Source organism: Oncorhynchus kisutch, linkage group LG24 (genome assembly GCF_002021735.2).
Source record: "Oncorhynchus kisutch isolate 150728-3 linkage group LG24, Okis_V2, whole genome shotgun sequence".
Classification (NCBI taxonomy): Eukaryota; Metazoa; Chordata; class Actinopteri; order Salmoniformes; family Salmonidae; genus Oncorhynchus; species Oncorhynchus kisutch.
The window spans coordinates 42,808,656-42,831,004 of record NC_034197.2 but is presented as its reverse complement, the minus strand read 5'-3'; the positions used below and the strand labels follow the sequence as shown (position 1 = coordinate 42,831,004).

Below are 22,349 nucleotides of genomic sequence, written 5' to 3'. Positions count from 1 at the left end.
CTACCCACCCCGTTCATTGGAAACCTGGCTTGTCCGTCAAAGCTCGAACGATCCTTCGTTCAGTGTTGACAGAAAAAAAGCAATACTGACACTCCTTACCTGCAAGACCGATATGTTGTATCTTTTTAATTGGGTTAAACTTAGGTTAAGGTTATAGTTACGGTGAAGGTAAGAGTCGTTTTACAGGTCAGGAGTGTTCCTTGTAGCCTCTCTCCCAGGTTGACCTCGGCGAGGATTTCTCCTACTTTCACCCCACTTCTCGTAATAGAACGGTTAGCAGAATGATTTGATCACGACTCCCCCCGCAGCTACACGGAACGAACACTGCTCATTCATTACGGTGTTTGTGCGTTGATAGTCTCTTTCTCTCTCAGTCTCTCTCTCTCTCTCTCTCTTTCTGGATTTGAAGCTGCACTATCGATTCTTCGACCCTGCTAAGATACTATCTTTGAATAGTAACTCAGGAACCGACTTGGTAGAGAAATGTCTACCTATAACGAGGGGCAGAACAGCGAGGAAACGGGGAGATTTGATTCATATCAAAATCGCGTATTGGTACAGCGGGCGCCTCACGAACAGCCGCAGACTGTGTTCGTCATTCTAGACACGGCCGAAGCTCTGAATTTGATCAGGTGAGTCAAAGATACACACACACACCTATATATATATATATATATATATAGATAGATGACAGCTATTTTATTCCGTTGGATATAGATTTCCATCTATTATCTCCCACTGGTCTACTTATAAAACCAGTAGAACTACTGGGCATTTTGACCTAATTTGTTGAGTAAATGTTCTGTGATGGCACCACTCTCTAATATACATATATATGCAGCTGCAGTATCAGAAAGGAAGTGTTCTGGTAGACAGAAAGCTCTCTGTCTAAGCAAGGTAATTAATAGACACACACACACATGGGGTCACTAATTCTGCTTAGATGTGTAGGGTGAGTCATCTCCTTCAGCATTGGGCTTATCTGTTGTCTACTGGACAGGATGCCATGAATGACATGCTATCGGGGCGGCAGGTAGCCTAGTGGTCAGAGTGTTGGGCTAGTAACTGGGATATTGCTAGAACGAATCCCCCGAGCTGACAAGGTAAAAATCTGTCGTTCTGCCCCTGAACAGGGCAGTTAAACCCACTGTTCCTAGGCCCTCATTGTAAATAAGAATTTGTTCTTAACTGGCTTGCCTGGTTAAATAAAGGTCAAATAAAAATCACAACTGTGTCAGAGGAAAGATGTGAAGAACAGTAACAGTGGAATGTGTGTTGTTCACTTCTGTGGCATTCATCAATAAAACCAGTGTTCTACCATGGAGCTTAATTCATTAGTAGGTGGCATGCCAGACAGCCCTGGCAAACTGGTTATCATCTGAGATGGTTTTGTAATGGAGGATTGCAGTTGGAAGTATTTATTATTTTAAGATAAGATCATGAAGGGGGGGGGGGGGGGTGTAGTAGTTGTAGTATGTGTGCCTGTATACCAATTAGCTACCTTGACCTGAAATAAAAAGCCAAAGTACGTTTGATTCCACATAGCTGTTAAGTTTGCATTCCTGTTATGATTGAAACAGACCTACTAAACTGTTGCTGTTATGATTGAAACAGACCTACTAAACTGTTGCTGTTATAGTTGAAACGGACCTACTAAGCTGTTGCTGTTATAGTTGAAACGGACCTACTAAACTGTTGCTGTTATAGTTGAAACGGACCTACTAAACTGTTGCTGTTATAGTTGAAACGGACCTACTACACTTGTATTTTTGTTACACTTTCAATGTCCACATGTTGTTGTATAAAAAGGCAAGTTGCATAATGTGATTTAACTATGATGATTTACTGGGCTATAACTTTAGCTGTACTTCAGTAAACTCTTAACACGTCTTCAAAGTTACCCAATCTGTATTTTCTGTTTTGAATGGGTTTTACATTCCTGGACGGTTGTTATAACATACTGTCTGTCTGTGTGTGTGTGTGTGTGTGTGTGTGTGTGTGTGTGTGTGTGTGTGTGTGTGTGTGTGTGTGTGTGTGTGTGTGCCATGCGTGTGGACCTTGTGTCTGAGTGGAAATGACTCAGCAGAATTCTCCCTCTCAGCTCATTTTTATGGCTTCCTGTAGGTCACATCCCAAATTAAACCCTATTTCCTTTATAGTGCACTACTTTTGATGGTCCCTGATCTAAAGTAGTGCACTATATAGGTGCCATTTGGGATTAAATTTCCTATCTACAGCCTGGTCTGGGATGAATGTAGATCTGCTGAGGGGTTGTTATTTAGTACTGTTTGACCAGCTAAATGAAAACACATCTCCCCAATAACATCACACTGAGGGCATGTTGAGTGGACTATTCCTACTATAACATCACACTGATGGCATGTTGAGTGGACTATTCCTATTATAACATCACACTGAGGGCATGTTGAGTGGAATAACATCACACTGAGGGCATGTTGAGTGGACTATTCCTACAATAACATCACACTGAGGGCATGTTGAGTGGACTATTCCTACAATAACATCACACTGAGGGCATGTTGAGTGGACTATTCCTACAATAACATCACACTGATGGCATGTTGAGTGGACTATTCCTATGATAACATCACACTGAGGGCATGTTGAGTTGACTATTCCTACAATAACATCACACTGAGGGCATGTTGAGTGGACTATTCCTACTATAACATCACACTGAGGGCATGTTGAGTGGACTATTCCTATGATAACATCACACTGAGGGCATGTTGAGTTGACTATTCCTACAATAACATCACACTGAGGGCATGTTGAGTGGACTATTCCTACTATAACATCACACTGAGGGCATGTTGAGTGGACTATTCCTATGATAACATCACACTGAGGGCATGTTGAGTGGACTATTCCTACAATAACATCACACTGAGGGCATGTTGAGTGGACTATTCCTACTATAACATCACACTGAGGGCATGTTGAGTGGACTATTCCTACAATAACATCACACTGAGGGCATGTTGAGTGGACTATTCCTACAATAACATCACACTGAGGGCATGTTGAGTGGACTATTCCTACAATAACATCACACTGAGGGCATGTTGAGTGGACTATTCCTATGATAACATCACACTGATGGCATGTTGAGTGGACTATATATACACGGTAGACTACAGTCGACTGTAGTCTACCGTGCTCGTGTCGACTGTAGTCTACCGTGCTCGTGTCGACTGTAGTCTACCGTGCTCGTGTCGACTGTAGTCTACCGTGCTCGTGTCGGCTGTAGTCTACCGTGCTCGTGTCGGCTGTAGTCTACCGTGCTCGTGTCGGCTGTAGTCTACCGTGCTCGTGTCGGCTGTAGTCTACCGTGCTCGTGTCGACTGTAGTCTACCGTGCTCGTGTCGACTGTAGTCTACCGTGCTCGTGTCGACTGTAGTCTACCGTGCTCGTGTCGACTGTAGTCTACCGTGCTCGTGTCGACTGTAGTCTACCGTGCTCGTGTCGACTGTAGTCTACCGTGCTCGTGTCGGCTGTAGTCTACCGTGCTCGTGTCGGCTGTAGTCTACCGTGCTCGTGTCGGCTGTAGTCTACCGTGCTCGTGTCGGCTGTAGTCTACCGTGCTCGTGTCGGCTGTAGTCTACCGTGCTCGTGTCGGCTGTAGTCTACCGTGCTCGTGTCGGCTGTAGTCTACCGTGCTCGTGTCGGCTGTAGTCTACCGTGCTCGTGTCGACTGTAGTCTACCGTGCTCGTGTCGACTGTTGTCTACCGTGCTCGTGTCGACTGTAGTCTACCGTGCTCGTGTCGGCTGTAGTCTACCGTGCTCGTGTCGACTGTAGTCTACTAGCAGCTGGTTTAACACATTGTTGTTTCTCTTTCTCTATTGTTTTTGTCATTTTTTATATAATGGTACAGATTAGAGACATAACTAAATTACCAGGTTGGTACAGATTAGAGACATAACTAAATTACCAGGTTGGTACAGATTAGAGACATAACTAAATTACCAGGTTGGTACAGATTAGAGACATAACTAAATTACCAGGTTGGTACAGATTAGAGACATAACTAAATTACCAGGTTGGTACAGATTAGAGACATAACTAAATTACCAGGTTGGTACAGATTAGAGACATAACAAAATTACCAGGTTGGTACAGATTAGAGACATAACTAAATTACCAGGTTGGTACAGATTAGAGACATAACTAAATTACCAGGTTGGTACAGATTAGAGACATAACTAAATTACCAGGTTGGTACAGATTAGAGACATAACTAAATTACCAGGTTGGTACAGATTAGAGACATAACTAAATTACCAGGTTGGTACAGATTAGAGACATAACTAAATTACCAGGTTGGTACAGATTAGAGACATAACTAAATTACCAGGTTGGTACAGATTAGAGACATAACTAAATTACCAGGTTGGTACAGATTAGAAAGATAGCTAAATGACCAAGTTTATACCAAGAAAAACATATTCATTAATCGTTTTCTTTTTGATCAATTACAATAAGACTATAAGCACAGATAAAATAATGAGACAGATATTTCACCACCTGGATGTGACGCATCCATTTCGCGTTTCCACTCACTACCAAATATGGCCCAGTGGCTGGAGTAGGAGAATATGTATTTTGGCCAATATTCTGCTAATTTTCTCATTGCTCAAAATAGTTTTCTGTTCCCAAAACTAAAATCTGTTCCGAACTGAGTGGACAAAGTTTTGTGCACTACACTTTCCTAAAGTTGTAAAATGTTTTTGTTGTTATTTTTGGAGTGCAGAGGCACATTTTGAGTTATTATTGCACATTTCGCAGAGTAGGCATTCCCTGACGGAAATATGCAGGTATATGCTAGGACGGACCAATAGGATCTCGCTAACTCGTGTCTGGTTATGACCCCCCCCCCCCACCCCACCCCCCGGTTCCCTGTTCTGCCCACTATGACTCATTTGTTCCCGTTTGAAATGATAAACAGTGGTCTATCTTGGTTTAGGTATACAAATATTTTACTAATAGGCTCCATTTGGCAGGATTTCGTTTAAACTCGGCTATTTTAAAGAGAACATGTTATAATGTTTCATCTTCCTCCGTGTCTAATAACAGTAATATTGATACAATGATTCCCCTGCCTACTGTGTTGTTACAATGTTTACACCACAATGTTCGCTAGTCATTACTCCTGTTAGGCTACAATATTATAACGTTTCATTCTACAGAAAGTTGGTGCGTGATTTATAGTAGTCCGGGTAGTAATGGGTTTAGTTCACTTTGTTTCCTATTTTTAGCAGCTCTACGGATGCCTGTCATTTTGTCGCGCTGGAGCCTAAGCAATTAATACGATGTAACAAGCCAATTTCTTAGGATACAAAAGGCGTTTTTTAGATGTTATTGTCTAATGGTCATTTGATCGCTGAGGCAAAAAACAACAACATATTTTTGGTTGGGACCTAGTTGAATGTTGAGGAGGTTTCTATAAATGTTTTTTTTGTCGGTTGAACCGTTGAGCGGCGCAGAAGGCTACATCCTCCTCCTTATGATGACAACATGGCTTCCTATTCGACACATTAAAACAAAACAACGACATTTTTGTTTTGACAAACTAATTCTCATTTTTCTGCTTAAGTCTAATTGTGAGACAGGAATATTTCCCCACTAAGGACCGATTATGGAATTCCATTACTCGGGTTTCAAGCTAACGGGCTTTCAGTTATTTTTCTCCTGAAGGCAACGGGACTACTTATTCATTTATTGGTGAGTCGGATATATTATTGTTTTCATATTATAATAGTCATAAACACTAATATGAGCTCGTATTTGGTTCGGTCGTCGCGGTGTCATTCGTCGGTGGTAATTCTAGAACAAGACATCTTGGCGGTGTTTCTGTGTTTACATTCTGTGAACGTCTGCTTGGCATCCGGGGTTGGTGTTTATGGATCTATTTTCATCCCCTCAGCCTAGGCTACTGACGAGACCTGCTATAATGTATATTAAACAGGAATATATATGTAACATTTTTACTGAATTACAGTTATATAAGGAAATCAGTCAATTAAAAAATAAATTATCTTATTAAGGCCCTAATCTATGGATTTTACATGACTGGGCAGGGGGGGAGCCAGGAGGCCCAGCCATTCAGAATGAGTTTTTCCTCACAAAATGGCTTTATTACAAACATAAATACTCATCAGTTGTCCAGGTGGCTGGTCTCCCGCAGGTGAAGAGGCCGGATATGGAAGTCCTGGGCTGGCATGGTTACATGTGGCCCAGAGTTTTTAGTCTGGTTGAACTTACTGTAAATTCTCTAAAACAACGTTGGAGGCGGTTTATGGTAGAGAAATGAACAGTCAATTCTCTGGCAACAGCTCTGGTGGACATTCCTGCAGTCAGCATGCCATTTGCGTGCTCCTTCAAATCTTGAGACATCTGTAGCATTGTGTTGTGAGACAAAAACTGTACATTTTACTGGCCTTTTGTTCCCAGCACAAGGTGCACCTGTGTATTTTTAAAATTATTATTATTATTATTATTATTATTATTTTATTTTTTACCTTTATTTTACTAGGCAAGTCAGTTAAGAACAAATTCTTATTTACAATGACGGCCTAGGAACAGTGGGTTAACTGCCTGTTCAGGGGCAGAACGACAGATTTGTACCTTGTCAGCTTTCGGTTACTAGTCCAACGCTCTAACCACTAGGCTACACTGCCGCCCCATGATTATGCTGTTTAATCAGCTTATTGATATTCCACACCTATCAGGTGGATATATATCTTGGCAAAGGAGAAATGCTCACTAACTGGGATGTAAAAAAAACAGAAAAGCATTTTGTGCGTATGGAAATACTTATTTTCCATCATAATTTGCAAATAAATTCATTAAAAATCCTACAATGTGATTTTCTGGATTTTTTTCTTCTCATTTTGTCTGTCATAGTTGAAGTGTACCTATGGTGAAACTTACAGGCCTCTCTCATCTTCTTAAGTGGGAGAACTTGCACAATTGGTGGCTGAATAAATACTTTTTTGCCCCACTGTATGTTACTGACCTGTAGTTGTATGTTACTCATCTGACCTGTGTGTTACTGACCTGTATGTTACTGACCTGTAGGTTACCGACCTGTAGTTGTATGTTACTGACCTGTAGTTGTGTGTTACTGACCTGTATGTTACTGACCTGTAGTTGTATGTTACTGATCTGTAGTTGTGTGTTACTGACCTGTATGTTACTGACCTGTAGTTGTATGTTACTGATCTGACCTGTAGTTGTATGTTACTCATCTGACCTGTATGTTACTGACCTGTATGTTACTGACCTGTATGTTACTGACCTGTAGTTGTGTGTCACTGACCTGTATGTTACTGACCTGTAGTTGTGTGTCACTGACCTGTAGTTGTGTGTTACTGACCTGTAGTTGTGTGTTACTGACCTGTAGTTGTATGTTACTGATCTGTAGTTGTATGTTACTGACCTGTAGTTGTATGTTACTGATCTGTAGTTGTATGTTACTGATCTGTAGTTGTATGTTACTGACCTGTATGTTACTGACCTGTAGTTGTGTGTTACTGACCTGTATATTACTGACCTGTAGTTGTATGTTACTGACCTGTATGTTGCTGACCTGTAGTTGTATGTTACTGACCTGACCTGTAGTTGTATGTTACTCATCTGACCTGTATGTTACTCATCTGACCTGTATGTTACTGACCTGTATGTTACTGACCTGTAGTTGTGTGTCACTGACCTGTATGTTACTGACCTGTAGTTGTGTGTTACTGACCTGTAGTTGTATGTTACTGATCTGTAGTTGTATGTTACTGACCTGTATGTTACTGACCTGTAGTTGTGTGTTACTGACCTGTATGTTACTGACCTGTATGTTACTGACCTGTAGTTGTGTATTACTGACCTGTATGTTACTGACCTGTAGTTGTATATTACTGATCTGTAGTTGTATGTTACTGACCTGTAGTTGTATGTTACTGACCTGTAGTTGTATATTACTGATCTGTAGTTGTATGTTACTGACCTGTAGTTGTATGTTACTGACCTGTAGTTGTATATTACTGACCTGTATGTTACTGACCTGTAGTTGTATGTTGCTGGCCTGTATGTTACTGACCTGTAGTTGTATGTTACTGGCCTGTATGTTACTGACCTGTAGTTGTATGTTACTGACCTGTATGTTACTGATCTGTAGTTGTATGTTACTGACCTGTAGTTGTATGTTACTGACCTGTATGTTACTGACCTGTATGTTACTGATCTGTAGTTGTATGTTACTGACCTGTAGTTGTGTGTTACTGACCTGTAGTTGTATGTTACTGACCTGTATGTTACTGATCTGTAGTTGTATGTTACTGACCTGTATGTTACTGACCTGTATGTTACTGACCTGTAGTTGTATGTTACTGACCTGTATGTTACTGACCTGTAGTTGTGTGTTACTGACCTGTATGTTACTGACCTGTATGTTACTGATCTGTAGTTGTATGTTACTGACCTGTAGTTGTATGGTACTGACCTGTATGTTACTGATCTGTAGTTGTATGTTACTGACCTGTAGTTGTATGTTACTGACCTGTAGTTGTATGTTACTGACCTGTATGTTACTGATCTGTAGTTGTATGTTACTGACCTGTAGTTGTATGTTACTGACCTGTAGTTGTGTGTTACTGGCCTGTAGTTGTATGTTACTGACCTGTATGTTACTGACCTGTATGTTACTGACCTGTAGTTGTGTGTTACTGACCTGTAGTTGTGTGTTACTGACCTGTATGTTACTGACCTGTAGTTGTATATTACTGACCTGTAGTTGTATGTTACTGACCTGTATGTTACTGACCTGTAGTTGTGTGTTACTGACCTGTATGTTACTGACCTGTAGTTGTATGTTACTGACCTGTAGTTGTATGTTACTGACCTGTAGTTGTATGTTACTGACCTGTAGTTGCATGTTACTGATCTGTAGTTGTATGTTACTGACCTGTATGTTATTGACCTGTAGTTGTATGTTACTGATCTGTAGTTGTATGTTACTGATCTGTAGTTGTATGTTACTGATCTGTAGTTGTATGTTACTGACCTGTAGTTGTATGTTACTGACCTGTAGTTGTATGTTACTGACCTGTATGTTACTGACCTGTAGTTGTATGTTACTGACCTGTAGTTGTGTTTTACTGATCTGTAGTTGTGTGTTACTGACCTGTATGTTACTGATCTGTAGTTGTATGTTACTGACCTGTAGTTGTATGTTACTGACCTGTATGTTACTGATCTGTAGTTGTATGTTACTGACCTGTAGTTGTATGTTACTGACCTGTAGTTGTATGTTACTGACCTGTAGTTGTGTGTTACTGATCTGTAGTTGTGTGTTACTGACCTGTATGTTACTGATCTGTAGTTGTATGTTACTGACCTGCAGTTGTATGTTACTGACCTGTATGTTACTGACCTGTAGTTGTATGTTACTGACCTGTAGTTGTATGTTACTGACCTGTAGTTGTATGTTACTGACCTGTAGTTGTGTGTTACTGGCCTGTAGTTGTATGTTACTGACCTGTATGTTACTGGCCTGTAGTTGTATGTTACTGACCTGTAGTTGTATGTTACTGACCTGTATGTTACTGATCTGTAGTTGTATGTTACTGACCTGTATGTTACTGACCTGTAGTTGTGTGTTACTGACCTGTATGTTACTGACCTGTAGTTGTATGTTACTGACCTGTAGTTGTATGTTACTGACCTGTAGTTGCATGTTACTGATCTGTAGTTGTATGTTACTGACCTGTATGTTACTGACCTGTAGTTGTATGTTACTGATCTGTAGTTGTATGTTACTGACCTGTAGTTGTATGTTACTGACCTGTAGTTGTATGTTACTGACCTGTATGTTACTGACCTGTAGTTGTATGTTACTGACCTGTATGTTACTGACCTGTAGTTGTGTGTTACTGACCTGTAGTTGTGTGTTACTGACCTGTAGTTGTATGTTACTGACCTGTATGTTACTGACCTGTAGTTGTATATTACTGACCTGTAGTTGTATATTACTGACCTGTAGTTGTATGTTACTGACCTGTATGTTACTGACCTGTAGTTGTATGTTACTGACCTGTATGTTACTGACCTGTAGTTGTATGTTACTGACCTGTATGTTACTGACCTGTAGTTGTATGTTACTGACCTGTAGTTGTATGTTACTGACCTGTAGTTGTGTGTTACTGACCTGTAGTTGTGTGTTACTGACCTGTAGTTGTATGTTACTGACCTGTATGTTACTGACCTGTAGTTGTATATTACTGACCTGTAGTTGTATGTTACTGACCTGTATGTTACTGACCTGTAGTTGTATGTTACTGACCTGTATGTTACTGACCTGTAGTTGTATGTTACTGACCTGTATGTTACTGACCTGTAGTTGTATGTTACTGACCTGTAGTTGTATGTTACTGACCTGTAGTTGCATGTTACTGATCTGTAGTTGTATGTTACTGACCTGTATGTTACTGACCTGTAGTTGTATGTTACTGACCTGTAGTTGTATGTTACTGACCTGTATGTTACTGACCTGTAGTTGTATGTTACTGACCTGTAGTTGTATGTTACTGACCTGTAGTTGTATATTACTGACCTGTAGTTGTGTGTTACTGACCTGTATGTTACTGACCTGTAGTTGTATGTTACTGATCTGTAGTTGTATGTTACTGACCTGTAGTTGTATGTTACTGACCTGTAGTTGTATGTTACTGACCTGTAGTTGTATGTTACTGATCTGTAGTTGTATGTTACTGACCTGTAGTTGTGTGTTACTGACCTGTAGTTGTATGTTACTGACCTGTATGTTACTGACCTGTATGTTACTGATCTGTAGTTGTATGTTACTGACCTGTAGTTGTGTGTTACTGACCTGTAGTTGTATGTTACTGACCTGTATGTTACTGATCTGTAGTTGTATGTTACTGATCTGTAGTTGTATGTTACTGACCTGTATGTTACTGACCTGTATGTTACTGACCTGTAGTTGTATGTTACTGACCTGTATGTTACTGACCTGTAGTTGGTGTGTTACTGACCTGTATGTTACTGACCTGTATGTTACTGATCTGTAGTTGTATGTTACTGACCTGTAGTTGTATGGTACTGACCTGTATGTTACTGATCTGTAGTTGTATGTTACTGACCTGTAGTTGTATGTTACTGACCTGTAGTTGTATGTTACTGACCTGTATGTTACTGACCTGTAGTTGTATGTTACTGACCTGTAGTTGTGTGTTACTGGCCTGTAGTTGTATGTTACTGACCTGTATGTTACTGACCTGTATGTTACTGACCTGTAGTTGTGTGTTACTGACCTGTAGTTGTGTGTTACTGACCTGTAGTTGTATGTTACTGACCTGTATGTTACTGACCTGTAGTTGTATATTACTGACCTGTAGTTGTATGTTACTGACCTGTATGTTACTGACCTGTAGTTGTATGTTACTGACCTGTAGTTGTATGTTACTGACCTGTAGTTGTATGTTACTGACCTGTAGTTGCATGTTACTGATCTGTAGTTGTATGTTACTGACCTGTATGTTATTGACCTGTAGTTGTATGTTACTGATCTGTAGTTGTATGTTACTGATCTGTAGTTGTATGTTACTGATCTGTAGTTGTATGTTACTGACCTGTAGTTGTATGTTACTGACCTGTAGTTGTATGTTACTGACCTGTATGTTACTGACCTGTAGTTGTATGTTACTGACCTGTAGTTGTGTTTTACTGATCTGTAGTTGTGTGTTACTGACCTGTATGTTACTGATCTGTAGTTGTATGTTACTGACCTGTAGTTGTATGTTACTGACCTGTATGTTACTGATCTGTAGTTGTATGTTACTGACCTGTAGTTGTATGTTACTGACCTGTAGTTGTATGTTACTGACCTGTAGTTGTGTGTTACTGATCTGTAGTTGTGTGTTACTGACCTGTATGTTACTGATCTGTAGTTGTATGTTACTGACCTGTAGTTGTATGTTACTGACCTGTATGTTACTGACCTGTAGTTGTATGTTACTGACCTGTAGTTGTATGTTACTGACCTGTAGTTGTATGTTACTGACCTGTAGTTGTGTGTTACTGGCCTGTAGTTGTATGTTACTGACCTGTATGTTACTGGCCTGTAGTTGTATTTTACTGACCTGTAGTTGTATGTTACTGACCTGTATGTTACTGATCTGTAGTTGTATGTTACTGACCTGTATGTTACTGACCTGTAGTTGTGTGTTACTGACCTGTATGTTACTGACCTGTAGTTGTATGTTACTGACCTGTAGTTGTATGTTACTGACCTGTAGTTGCATGTTACTGATCTGTAGTTGTATGTTACTGACCTGTATGTTACTGACCTGTATGTTACTGACCTGTAGTTGTATGTTACTGATCTGTAGTTGTATGTTACTGACCTGTAGTTGTATGTTACTGACCTGTAGTTGTATGTTACTGACCTGTATGTTACTGACCTGTAGTTGTGTGTTACTGACCTGTAGTTGTGTGTTACTGACCTGTAGTTGTATGTTACTGACCTGTATGTTACTGACCTGTAGTTGTATATTACTGACCTGTAGTTGTATGTTACTGACCTGTATGTTACTGACCTGTAGTTGTATGTTACTGACCTGTATGTTACTGACCTGTAGTTGTATGTTACTGACCTGTAGTTGTATGTTACTGACCTGTAGTTGCATGTTACTGATCTGTAGTTGTATGTTACTGACCTGTAGTTGTATGTTACTGACCTGTAGTTGCATGTTACTGATCTGTATGTTACTGACCTGTATGTTACTGACCTGTAGTTGTATATTACTGACCTGTAGTTGTATATTACTGACCTGTAGTTGTGTGTTACTGACCTGTATGTTACTGACCTGTAGTTGTATGTTACTGATCTGTAGTTGTATGTTACTGACCTGTAGTTGTATGTTACTGACCTGTAGTTGTATGTTACTGACCTGTATGTTACTGACCTGTAGTTGTATGTTACTGATCTGTAGTTGTATGTTACTGACCTGTAGTTGTGTGTTACTGACCTGTAGTTGTATGTTACTGACCTGTATGTTACTGACCTGTAGTTGTATATTACTGACCTGTAGTTGTATGTTACTGACCTGTATGTTACTGACCTGTAGTTGTATGTTACTGATCTGTAGTTGTATGTTACTGACCTGTAGTTGTATGTTACTGACCTGTAGTTGTATGTTACTGACCTGTAGTTGTATGTTACTGACCTGTAGTTGTATGTTACTGACCTGTAGTTGTATGTTACTGACATGTAGTTGCATGTTACTGATCTGTAGTTGTATGTTACTGACCTGTAGTTGTATGTTACTGATCTGTAGTTGTATGTTACTGACCTGTAGTTGTATGTTACTGACCTGTAGTTGTATGTTACTGACCTGTAGTTGTATGTTACTGACCTGTATGTTACTGACCTGTAGTTGTGTGTTACTGATCTGTAGTTGTGTGTTACTGACCTGTATGTTACTGACCTGTAGTTGTGTGTTACTGATCTGTAGTTGTGTGTTACTGACCTGTATGTTACTGACCTGTAGTTGTATGTTACTGACCTGTAGTTGTATGTTACTGACCTGTATGTTACTGACCTGTAGTTGTGTGTTACGGATCTGTAGTTGTGTGTTACTGACCTGTATGTTACTGACCTGTAGTTGTGTGTTACTGACCTGTAGTTGTATGTTACTGACCTGTATGTTACTGACCTGTAGTTGTGTGTTACTGACCTGTAGTTGTATGTTACTGACCTGTAGCTGTGTGTTACTGACCTGTATGTTACTGACCTGTAGTTGTATGTTACTGACCTGTAGTTGTGTGTTACTGATCTGTAGTTGTATGTTGTTGTTGTGTTTCCAGTGTGGAGCCTCTCCTCCCTGAGTCGGGGATAGTAGCAGATATCGAGGTTGAGAGCATCCTCCCTTCAGACTCTGATACCTTCTACCAGCTGAAGAGCCAGCCCATCACTCTGAGGTGAATATATATGCACTCGCACACAGACACCCACACACACACACACACACACACACACACACACACACACACACACACACACACACGGTTCTAGGTCAGACCAGATGCTATCTTCATGTCGGTCTATCCTCCCATTCTTGTCCTCCCCTCTCCATCATGTGCACAGAACTTGTCATTGCATGCTTAGCTCAATCCAATCAAAATGGATTTGTTCACATGCGCCGAATGCAACAAGTGTAGACTTAACCGTGAGATGCTTCCTTACGAGCCCTTCGCAACGATGCAGAGTTAAAGAATAATGGTAACAAGAGGAATAAAATAAACCAGAATGAAGCAGGGAGTACCAGATCAATGTGCAGGGTCGAGGTATTGCTTTACGAGCCTTTCAACGATGCAGAGTTAAAACATCGATAATAGACAAGAAAAATAGTAACACGAGGACACAAGGAAATGATTCTCTCTGTGTCACGATAGAGACAGACAATCCAGGTTACTGTTGTTGTTCCTCTTGTCTAAACCCCTGGGGATTCCCACAGTGTATTCACAGTGACTCAGCAACAATACACGGCCACATCGAGGAAGATGAGAGGCAGTGTTATTAGTCTTTAGTTGCTGGGGTTTTTTTTAAACGAGAGAGAAGCTGTTAGGACATTTTCCAGTTGGGGTGTAGTAATGGTGGTATTTGTGTGACAATTGAAAGACTAATGTTTGATTCGATTGTTAATTGTAATGTGTACAGTAACAGTGTTGTTATCTCGATAGGGGAACATTAGACAGATTTATACATCTTCATTTCCACGTTGGAGAGGTTGTGTTCATTGCTGAAGGTTACAGTAGTAACTTCACACAAACCTTAGTCATGTTGATCTATATCTTGGAATCACACAACTTTAGATAGTCATGTTAGTTCAAGCGTGATCATGTTTGTGGGAACTTCTGACTGGGAAAGCACCCCCAGGGTGAAGGTAAGGTCACTTCTGACTGGGAAAGCACCCCCAGCGTGAAGGTCACTTCTGACTGGGAAAGCCCCCCCAGGGTGAAGGTAAGGTCACTTCTGACTGGGAAAGCCCCCCCAGGGTGAAGGTAAGGTCACTTCTGACTGGGAAAGCACCCCCAGGGTGAAGGTAAGGTCACTTCTGACTGGGAAAGCCCCCCCAGGGTGAAGGTAAGGTCACTTCTGACTGGGAAAGCCCTCCCAGGGTGAAGGTAGGTGTAAAGTGACTTGGTTTGTAGTTTTGATTCCCTCGTCTCCTTGTGTGTATCCAGGGGTGACTGAGGAAGACGTTAACAGCAGAGGGTTTAGGGTTTTAGTTCCTAGTGACTAATCTGGTATGGTTACTGGGTGTAGGGTTTAGGGTGTAGGGTTTTGGTTCCTAGTGACCATTCTGGTATGGTTACTGGGTGTAGGGTTTAGGGTTTTAGTTCGTAGGGACTAATCTGGTATGGCTGCTGGGTGTAGGGTTTTAGTTCCTAGTGTCGAATCTGGTATGGTTACTGGGTGTAGGGTTTTAGTTCCTAGTGACTGATCTGGTATGGCTTCTGAGTTTATGGTGTAGGGTGACTAGTAGTGACTGATCTGGTATGGCTACTAGGACGATGACAGCAGAGTGTTAGACTCCCTGTGTGAGGCTACTAGGGTGTAGGGTTTAGGGTGTAGGGTGACTAGTAGTGACTGATCTGGTATGACTACTAGGACGATGACAGCAGAGAGTTAGACTCCCTGTGTGAGGCTACTAGGGTGTAGGGTGTAGGGTTTAGGGTTTAGGGTGTAGGGTGACTAGTAGTGACTGATCTGGTATGGCTACTAGGACGATGACAGCAGAGAGTTAGACTCCCTGTGTGAGGCTACTAAGGTGTAGGGTTTAGTTGAGTTCTAGGGGCTTCCCAGTGAGTCACTCAGCAGGATGGAAATATACAGTATCTCTATGTAACTACAGAGTCTTGTGAAAATAGTGTTCTGTTCTTTCAGTTGTCCTTGTGGAAACTGACTTGTAAACGTAACTGACCCGGTGCACTGCAATCTGAACCCCCGGACTTTAACTGCTACATATTGTACTGTCTACATAGTATCATCGTCGCTGCTATTTGAATTCACTGAGTTCTGCCTCTCTTCATCACGGAGACTGAGGTCTTGAGAAGAACCTTCTGGTCGCTGCTATTTGAATTCACTGAGTTCTGCCTCTCTTCATCACGGAGACTGAGGTCTTGAGAAGAACCTTCTGGTCGCTGCTATTTGAATTCACTGAGTTCTGCCTCTCTTCATCACGGAGACTGAGGTCTTGAGAAGAACCTTCTGGTCGCTGCTATTTGAATTCACTGAGTTCTGCCTCTCTTCATCACGGAGACTGAGGTCTTGAGAAGAACCTTCTGGTCGCTGCTATTTGAATTCACTGAGTTCTGCCTCTCTTCATCACGGAGACTGAGGTCTTGAGAAGAACCTTCTGGTCGCTGCTATTTGAATTCACTGAGTTCTGCCTCTCCATCACGGAGACTGAGGTCTTGAGAAGAACCTTCTGGTCGCTGCTATTTGAATTCACTGAGTTCTGCCTCTCTTCATCACGGAGACTGAGGTCTTGAGAAGAACCTTCTGGTCGCTGCTATTTGAATTCACTGAGTTCTGCCTCTCTTCATCACGGAGACTGAGGTCTTGAGAAGAACCTTCTGGTCGCTGCTATTTGAATTCACTGAGTTCTGCCTCTCTTCATCACGGAGACTGAGGTCTTCAGAAGAACCTTCTGGTGCAGCGTTGACATTTTAACAGCCTCAACTGTAAATCCTGCTTCTGTTTGTTCTCTCTCTCCTGCTTATTTCACTGCACTGATGCTTATTTCACTGCACTGATGCTTATTTCACTGCACTGATGCTTATTTCACTGCACTGATGCTTATTTCACTGCACTGATGCTTATTCACTGCACTGATGCTTATTTCACTGCATTGATGTATTCTCAATGTATACATATTGTTTAATTTATGTTTTATATTGTATACCGTTTCTATACTGTCCCGTCCCCCGTTCCCCTCCCCTTGCAGCCAGTCTCTGTCCTCCAATCAAATTGGGGGACAATAAAGCTAAACATAGGGACGTGACTCTGTCCCCCCCCCCCCCCCCTCCCTCTCTCTGCAGCGTGTCCCAACCCCCCTCTGACACGGCGTCTCCCTCCACCGGGTCAGTGATGACGTCCCGGGTGTTGATGAGGCAGGAGCTGATGCGCCAGCAGGCCAGGGACCAGGAGAGGAGAGAGGCCCAGCACCAGGTCTCCTCGGCCCAGCTACGCACCACCGACTCCACCCCAGCCATCTCCATGGCCCCGGGGCATACCGGGGCCAGACCTCCCCCTGCTCAGGTCCCTGTGGAGGTCCTTAAGGTAGGTCATGCCCCAGCTGGAGCGCTCTGACCACTGTATTTTGGGGAGGACTAAACTTGCTTGTGACAACAAATGCCTTATCTGTTTGTGCTTATAAACCAGAAGTCTTTACAGTTCATTATAACCAGATTATAATGCGTTTTACCTGCGTTTTGATGGTTGACTAATCTCACCATCTCTCTCTCCTGTAGGTTCAGACACACCTGGAGAACCCAACATGGTATCACATCCAGGCCTCCCAGAGACAGCAGGTTAAACACTACCTCTCCTCCACCCTGGGGAACAAACTGACCAATCAGACGCTGGGCGCCTCCCCCTCGCCTCAGTCCGGCTCCGCCCCCTCTCTCCAGCCTGCAGCCAGTAGCTCTCCCAGCAGCCCATTGGCTGTGCTCAGCCTGAGCTCCAACAAAGAGGAGGTACATCACCGTTTAGAAACCATAGAGATACAAAATGAATACTGTTCTGTTTTCATTCTGTGGCCTCGACATCTCAACCCTGTATAGGAAGTAGATGGGAGCTTGGGTTGAATTTGAATCCTGAAAAACCAGGGGGAAAAAAAGTGCCTGTGTAAATACCATGATGAGGGAAAATAATGCACTTCTGTTCAGCCGCTTCAAACATCTCTACACCTAAACACCAGTAGGTTTCCGTCAGCTGCTGTTTCCTACATATTAGGTTTTATTGTAAGTGGCTCTGGCTATGCGTGTCTGCTAAATGATTAAAAAGTACACATTTTTATTGTACCAGTATTAGATGTTATTATGAGTTACCAGCAGTTTATTTGGGTGTTCCTCCATAGGTATTATACACTGTCTTGGTCTTCCAGTTTTAAATTCAACAGGAGCTCCCCTATAATAAAAATAAATAAATGGCATTCTGTTGTAGCCTCACTGTATGGTGGTCTGTCTGTCTGTCTGTCTGTCTGTCTGTCTGTCTGTCTGTCTGTCTGTCTGTCTGTCTGTCTGTCTGTCTGTCTGTCTGTCTGTCTGTCTGTCTGTCTGTCTGTCTGTCTGTCTGTCTGGGGCTGGTCTGTCTGGGGCTGGTCTGTCTGGGGCTGGTCTGTCTGGGGCTGGTCTGTCTGGGGCTGGTCTGTCTTTCTGTCTGGGGCTGGTCTGTATGTCTGACTGGGGCTGGACTGTATGTCTGTCTGGGGCTGGACTGTATGTCTGTCTGGGGCTGGACTGTATGTCTGACTGGGGCTGGTCTGTTGGTCTGACTGGGGCTGGTCTGTCGGTCTGACTGGGGCTGGTCTGTCTGTCTTTGTCTGACTGGGGCTGGTCTGTCTGTCTTTGTCTGACTGGGGCTGGTCTGTCTGTCTTTGTCTGACTGGGGCTGGTCTGTCTGTCTTTGTCTGACTGGGGCTGGTCTGTCTGTCTTTGTCTGACTGGGGCTGGTCTGTCTGTCTTTGTCTGACTGGGGCTGGTCTGTCTGTCTTTGTCTGACTGGGGCTGGTCTGTCTGTCTGTCTGACTGGGGCTGGACTGTATGTCTGTCTGGGGCTGGACTGTATGTCTGTCTGACTGGGGCTGGTCTGTCTGTCTGACTGGGGCGGGTCTGTCTGGGGCTGGTCTGTCTGTTTGTCTGTCTGGGGCTGGTCTGTCTGTCTGTCTGTCTGGGGCTGGTCTGTCTGTCTGTCTGTCTGGGGCTGGTCTGTCTTTCTGTCTGGGGCTGGTCTGTCTTTCTGTCTGGGGCTGGACTGTATGTCTGTCTGGTGCTGGACTGTCTGTCTGACGGGCTGGTCTGTCTGTGACTGGGGCTGGTCTGTCTGGGGCTGGTCTGTCTGTCTGTCTGGGGCTGGTCTGTCTGTCTGTCTGTCTGTCTGTCTGTCTGTCTGTCTGTCTGTCTGTCTGGGGCTGGTCTGTCTTTCTGTCTGGGGCTGGACTGTCTGTCTGACTGGGGCTGGTCTGTCTGTCTGACTGGGGCTGGTCTGTATGTCTGACTGGGGCTGGTCTGTATGTCTGACTGGGGCTGGTCTGTATGTCTGACTGGGGCTGGTCTGTATGTCTGACTGGGGCTGGTCTGTATGTCTGACTGGGGCTGGTCTGTCTGTCTGACTGGGGCTGGTCTGTATGTCTGACTGGGGCTGGTCTGTATGTCTGACTGGGGCTGGTCTGTATGTCTGACTGGGGCTGGTCTGTATGTCTGACTGGGGCTGGTCTGTATGTCTGTCTGGGGCTGGTCTGTCTGTCGGTCTGGGGCTTGACTGTATGTCTGACTGGGGCTGGTCTGTCTGTCTGACTGGGGCTGGTCTGTATGTCTGACTGGGGCTGGTCTGTATGTCTGACTGGGGCTGGTCTGTCTGTCTGACTGGGGCTGGTCTGTATGTCTGACTGGGGCTGGTCTGTATGTCTGACTGGGGCTGGTCTGTATGTCTGACTGGGGCTGGTCTGTATGTCTGACTGGGGCTGGTCTGTATGTCTGACTGGGGCTGGTCTGTATGTCTGACTGGGGCTGGTCTGTATGTCTTTCTGGGGCTGGTCTGTATGTCTGTCTGGGGCTGGTCTGTATGTCTGTCTGGGGCTGGACTGTATGTCTGACTGGGGCTGGTCTGTCTGTCTTTGTCTGACTGGGGCTGGTCTGTCTGTCTGACTGGGGCTGGTCTGTCTGTCTGGTCTGTCTGTCTGTCTGTCTGTCTGACTGGGGCTGGTCTGTCTGTCTGACTGGGGCTGGTCTGTATGTCTGACTGGGGCTGGTCTGTATGTCTGACTGGGGCTGGTCTGTATGTCTGACTGGGGCTGGTCTGTATGTCTGACTGGGGCTGGTCTGTATGTCTGTCTGGGGCTGGTCTGTATGTCTGTCTGGGGCTGGTCTGTATGTCTGACTGGGGCTGGTCTGTCTGTCTTTGTCTGACTGGGGCTGGTCTGTCTGTCTTTGTCTGACTGGGGCTGGTCTGTCTGTCTGACTGGGGCTGGTCTGTCTGTCTGACTGGGGCTGGTCTGTCTGTCTGACTGGGGCTGGACTGTATGTCTGTCTGGGGCTGGACTGTATGTCTGTCTGGGGCTGATCTGTCTGTCTGACTGGGGCTGGTCTGTCTGTCTGACTGGGGCTGGTCTGTATGTCTGACTGGGGCTGGACTGTATGTCTGTCTGGGGCTGGACTGTCTGTCTGACGGGCTGGTCTGTCTGTGACTGGGGCTGGTCTGTCTGGGGCTGGTCTGTCTGTCTGTCTGTCTGGGGCTGGTCTGTCTGTCTGTCTGTCTGGGGCTGGTCTGTCTTTCTGTCTGGGGCTGGACTGTCTGTCTGACTGGGGCTGGTCTGTCTGGGGCTGGTCTGTCTGTTTGTCTGTCTGGGGCTGGACTGTATCTCTGTCTGGGGCTGGTCTGTCTGTCGGTCTGGGGCTTGACTGTATGTCTGACTGGGGCTGGTCTGTCTGTCTGACTGGGGCTGGTCTGTATGTCTGACTGGGGCTGGTCTGTATGTCTGACTGGGGCTGGTCTGTCTGTCTGACTGGGGCTGGTCTGTATGTCTGACTGGGGCTGGTCTGTCTGTCTGACTGGGGCTGGTCTGTATGTCTGACTGGGGCTGGTCTGTATGTCTGACTGGGGCTGGTCTGTATGTCTGTCTGGGGCTGGTCTGTATGTCTGTCTGGGGCTGGTCTGTCTGGGGGCTGGACTGTATGTCTGACTGGGGCTGGTCTGTCTGTCTTTGTCTGACTGGGGCTGGTCTGTCTGTCTGACTGGGGCTGGTCTGTCTGTCTGGCTGGTCTGTCTGTCTGTCTGTCTGTCTGTCTGACTGGGGCTGGTCTGTCTGTCTGACTGGGGCTGGTCTGTATGTCTGACTGGGGCTGGTCTGTATGTCTGACTGGGGCTGGTCTGTATGTCTGACTGGGGCTGGTCTGTATGTCTGACTGGGGCTGGTCTGTATGTCTGACTGGGGCTGGTCTGTATGTCTGTCTGGGGCTGGTCTGTATGTCTGTCTGGGGCTGGTCTGTATGTCTGACTGGGGCTGGTCTGTATGTCTGACTGGGGCTGGTCTGTATGTCTGTCTGGGGCTGGTCTGTATGTCTGTCTGGGGCTGGTCTGTATGTCTGTCTGGGGCTGGACTGTATGTCTGACTGGGGCTGGTCTGTCTGTCTTTGTCTGACTGGGGCTGGTCTGTCTGTCTTTGTCTGACTGGGGCTGGTCTGTCTGTCTGACTGGGGCTGGTCTGTCTGTCTGACTGGGGCTGGTCTGTCTGTCTGTCTGTCTGTCTGTCTGACTGGGGCTGGTCTGTCTGTCTGACTGGGGCTGGTCTGTCTGTCTGACTGGGGCTGGTCTGTCTGTCTGACTGGGGCTGGTCTGTCTGTCTGACTGGGGCTGGTCTGTCTGTCTGACTGGGGCTAGTCTGTCTGTCTGACTGGGGCTGGTCTGTCTGTCTGACTGGGGCTGGTCTGTATGTCTGACTGGGGCTGGTCTGTATGTCTGACTGGGGCTGGTCTGTATGTCTGTCTGGGGCTGGTCTGTATGTCTGTCTGGGGCTGGTCTGTATGTCTGTCTGGGGCTGGACTGTATGTCTGACTGGGGCTGGTCTGTCTGTCTTTGTCTGACTGGGGCTGGTCTGTCTGTCTGACTGGGGCTGGTCTGTCTGTCTGACTGGGGCTGGTCTGTCTGTCTGACTGGGGCTTTTCTGTCTGTCTGTCTGTCTGTCTGACTGGGGCTGGTCTGTCTGTCTGACTGGGGCTGGTCTGTCTGTCTGACTGGGGCTGGTCTGTCTGTCTGACTGGGGCTGGTCTGTCTGTCTGACTGGGGCTGATCTGTCTGTCTGACTGGGGCTGGTCTGTCTGTCTGTCTGTCTGACTGGGGCTGGTCTGTCTGTCTGACTGGGGCTGTCTCCTGCACCTTGCTCTTTGTGTGTTTGGCACCACATCGTTCTGTTAAATACAACATCGGCCTGTCTAATAACCTCTGCACGCTTCACAATTCATACCGATACCACAGAGACTTCATTTAAAGGTGTACTCCCATTGCCTGTTGCTCTGTCAGTCTGTGTATTA

General features: G+C 44.6%; 1 pseudogene; it reads left to right on the top strand.

Annotated features, from left to right (window-relative positions):
- The first annotated feature begins 49 nt into the window (after window positions 1–49).
- Window positions 50–22,349, top strand: part of LOC109883964 (transcription factor E3-like) — a 60,086-nt pseudogene continuing 37,786 nt past the window's right edge.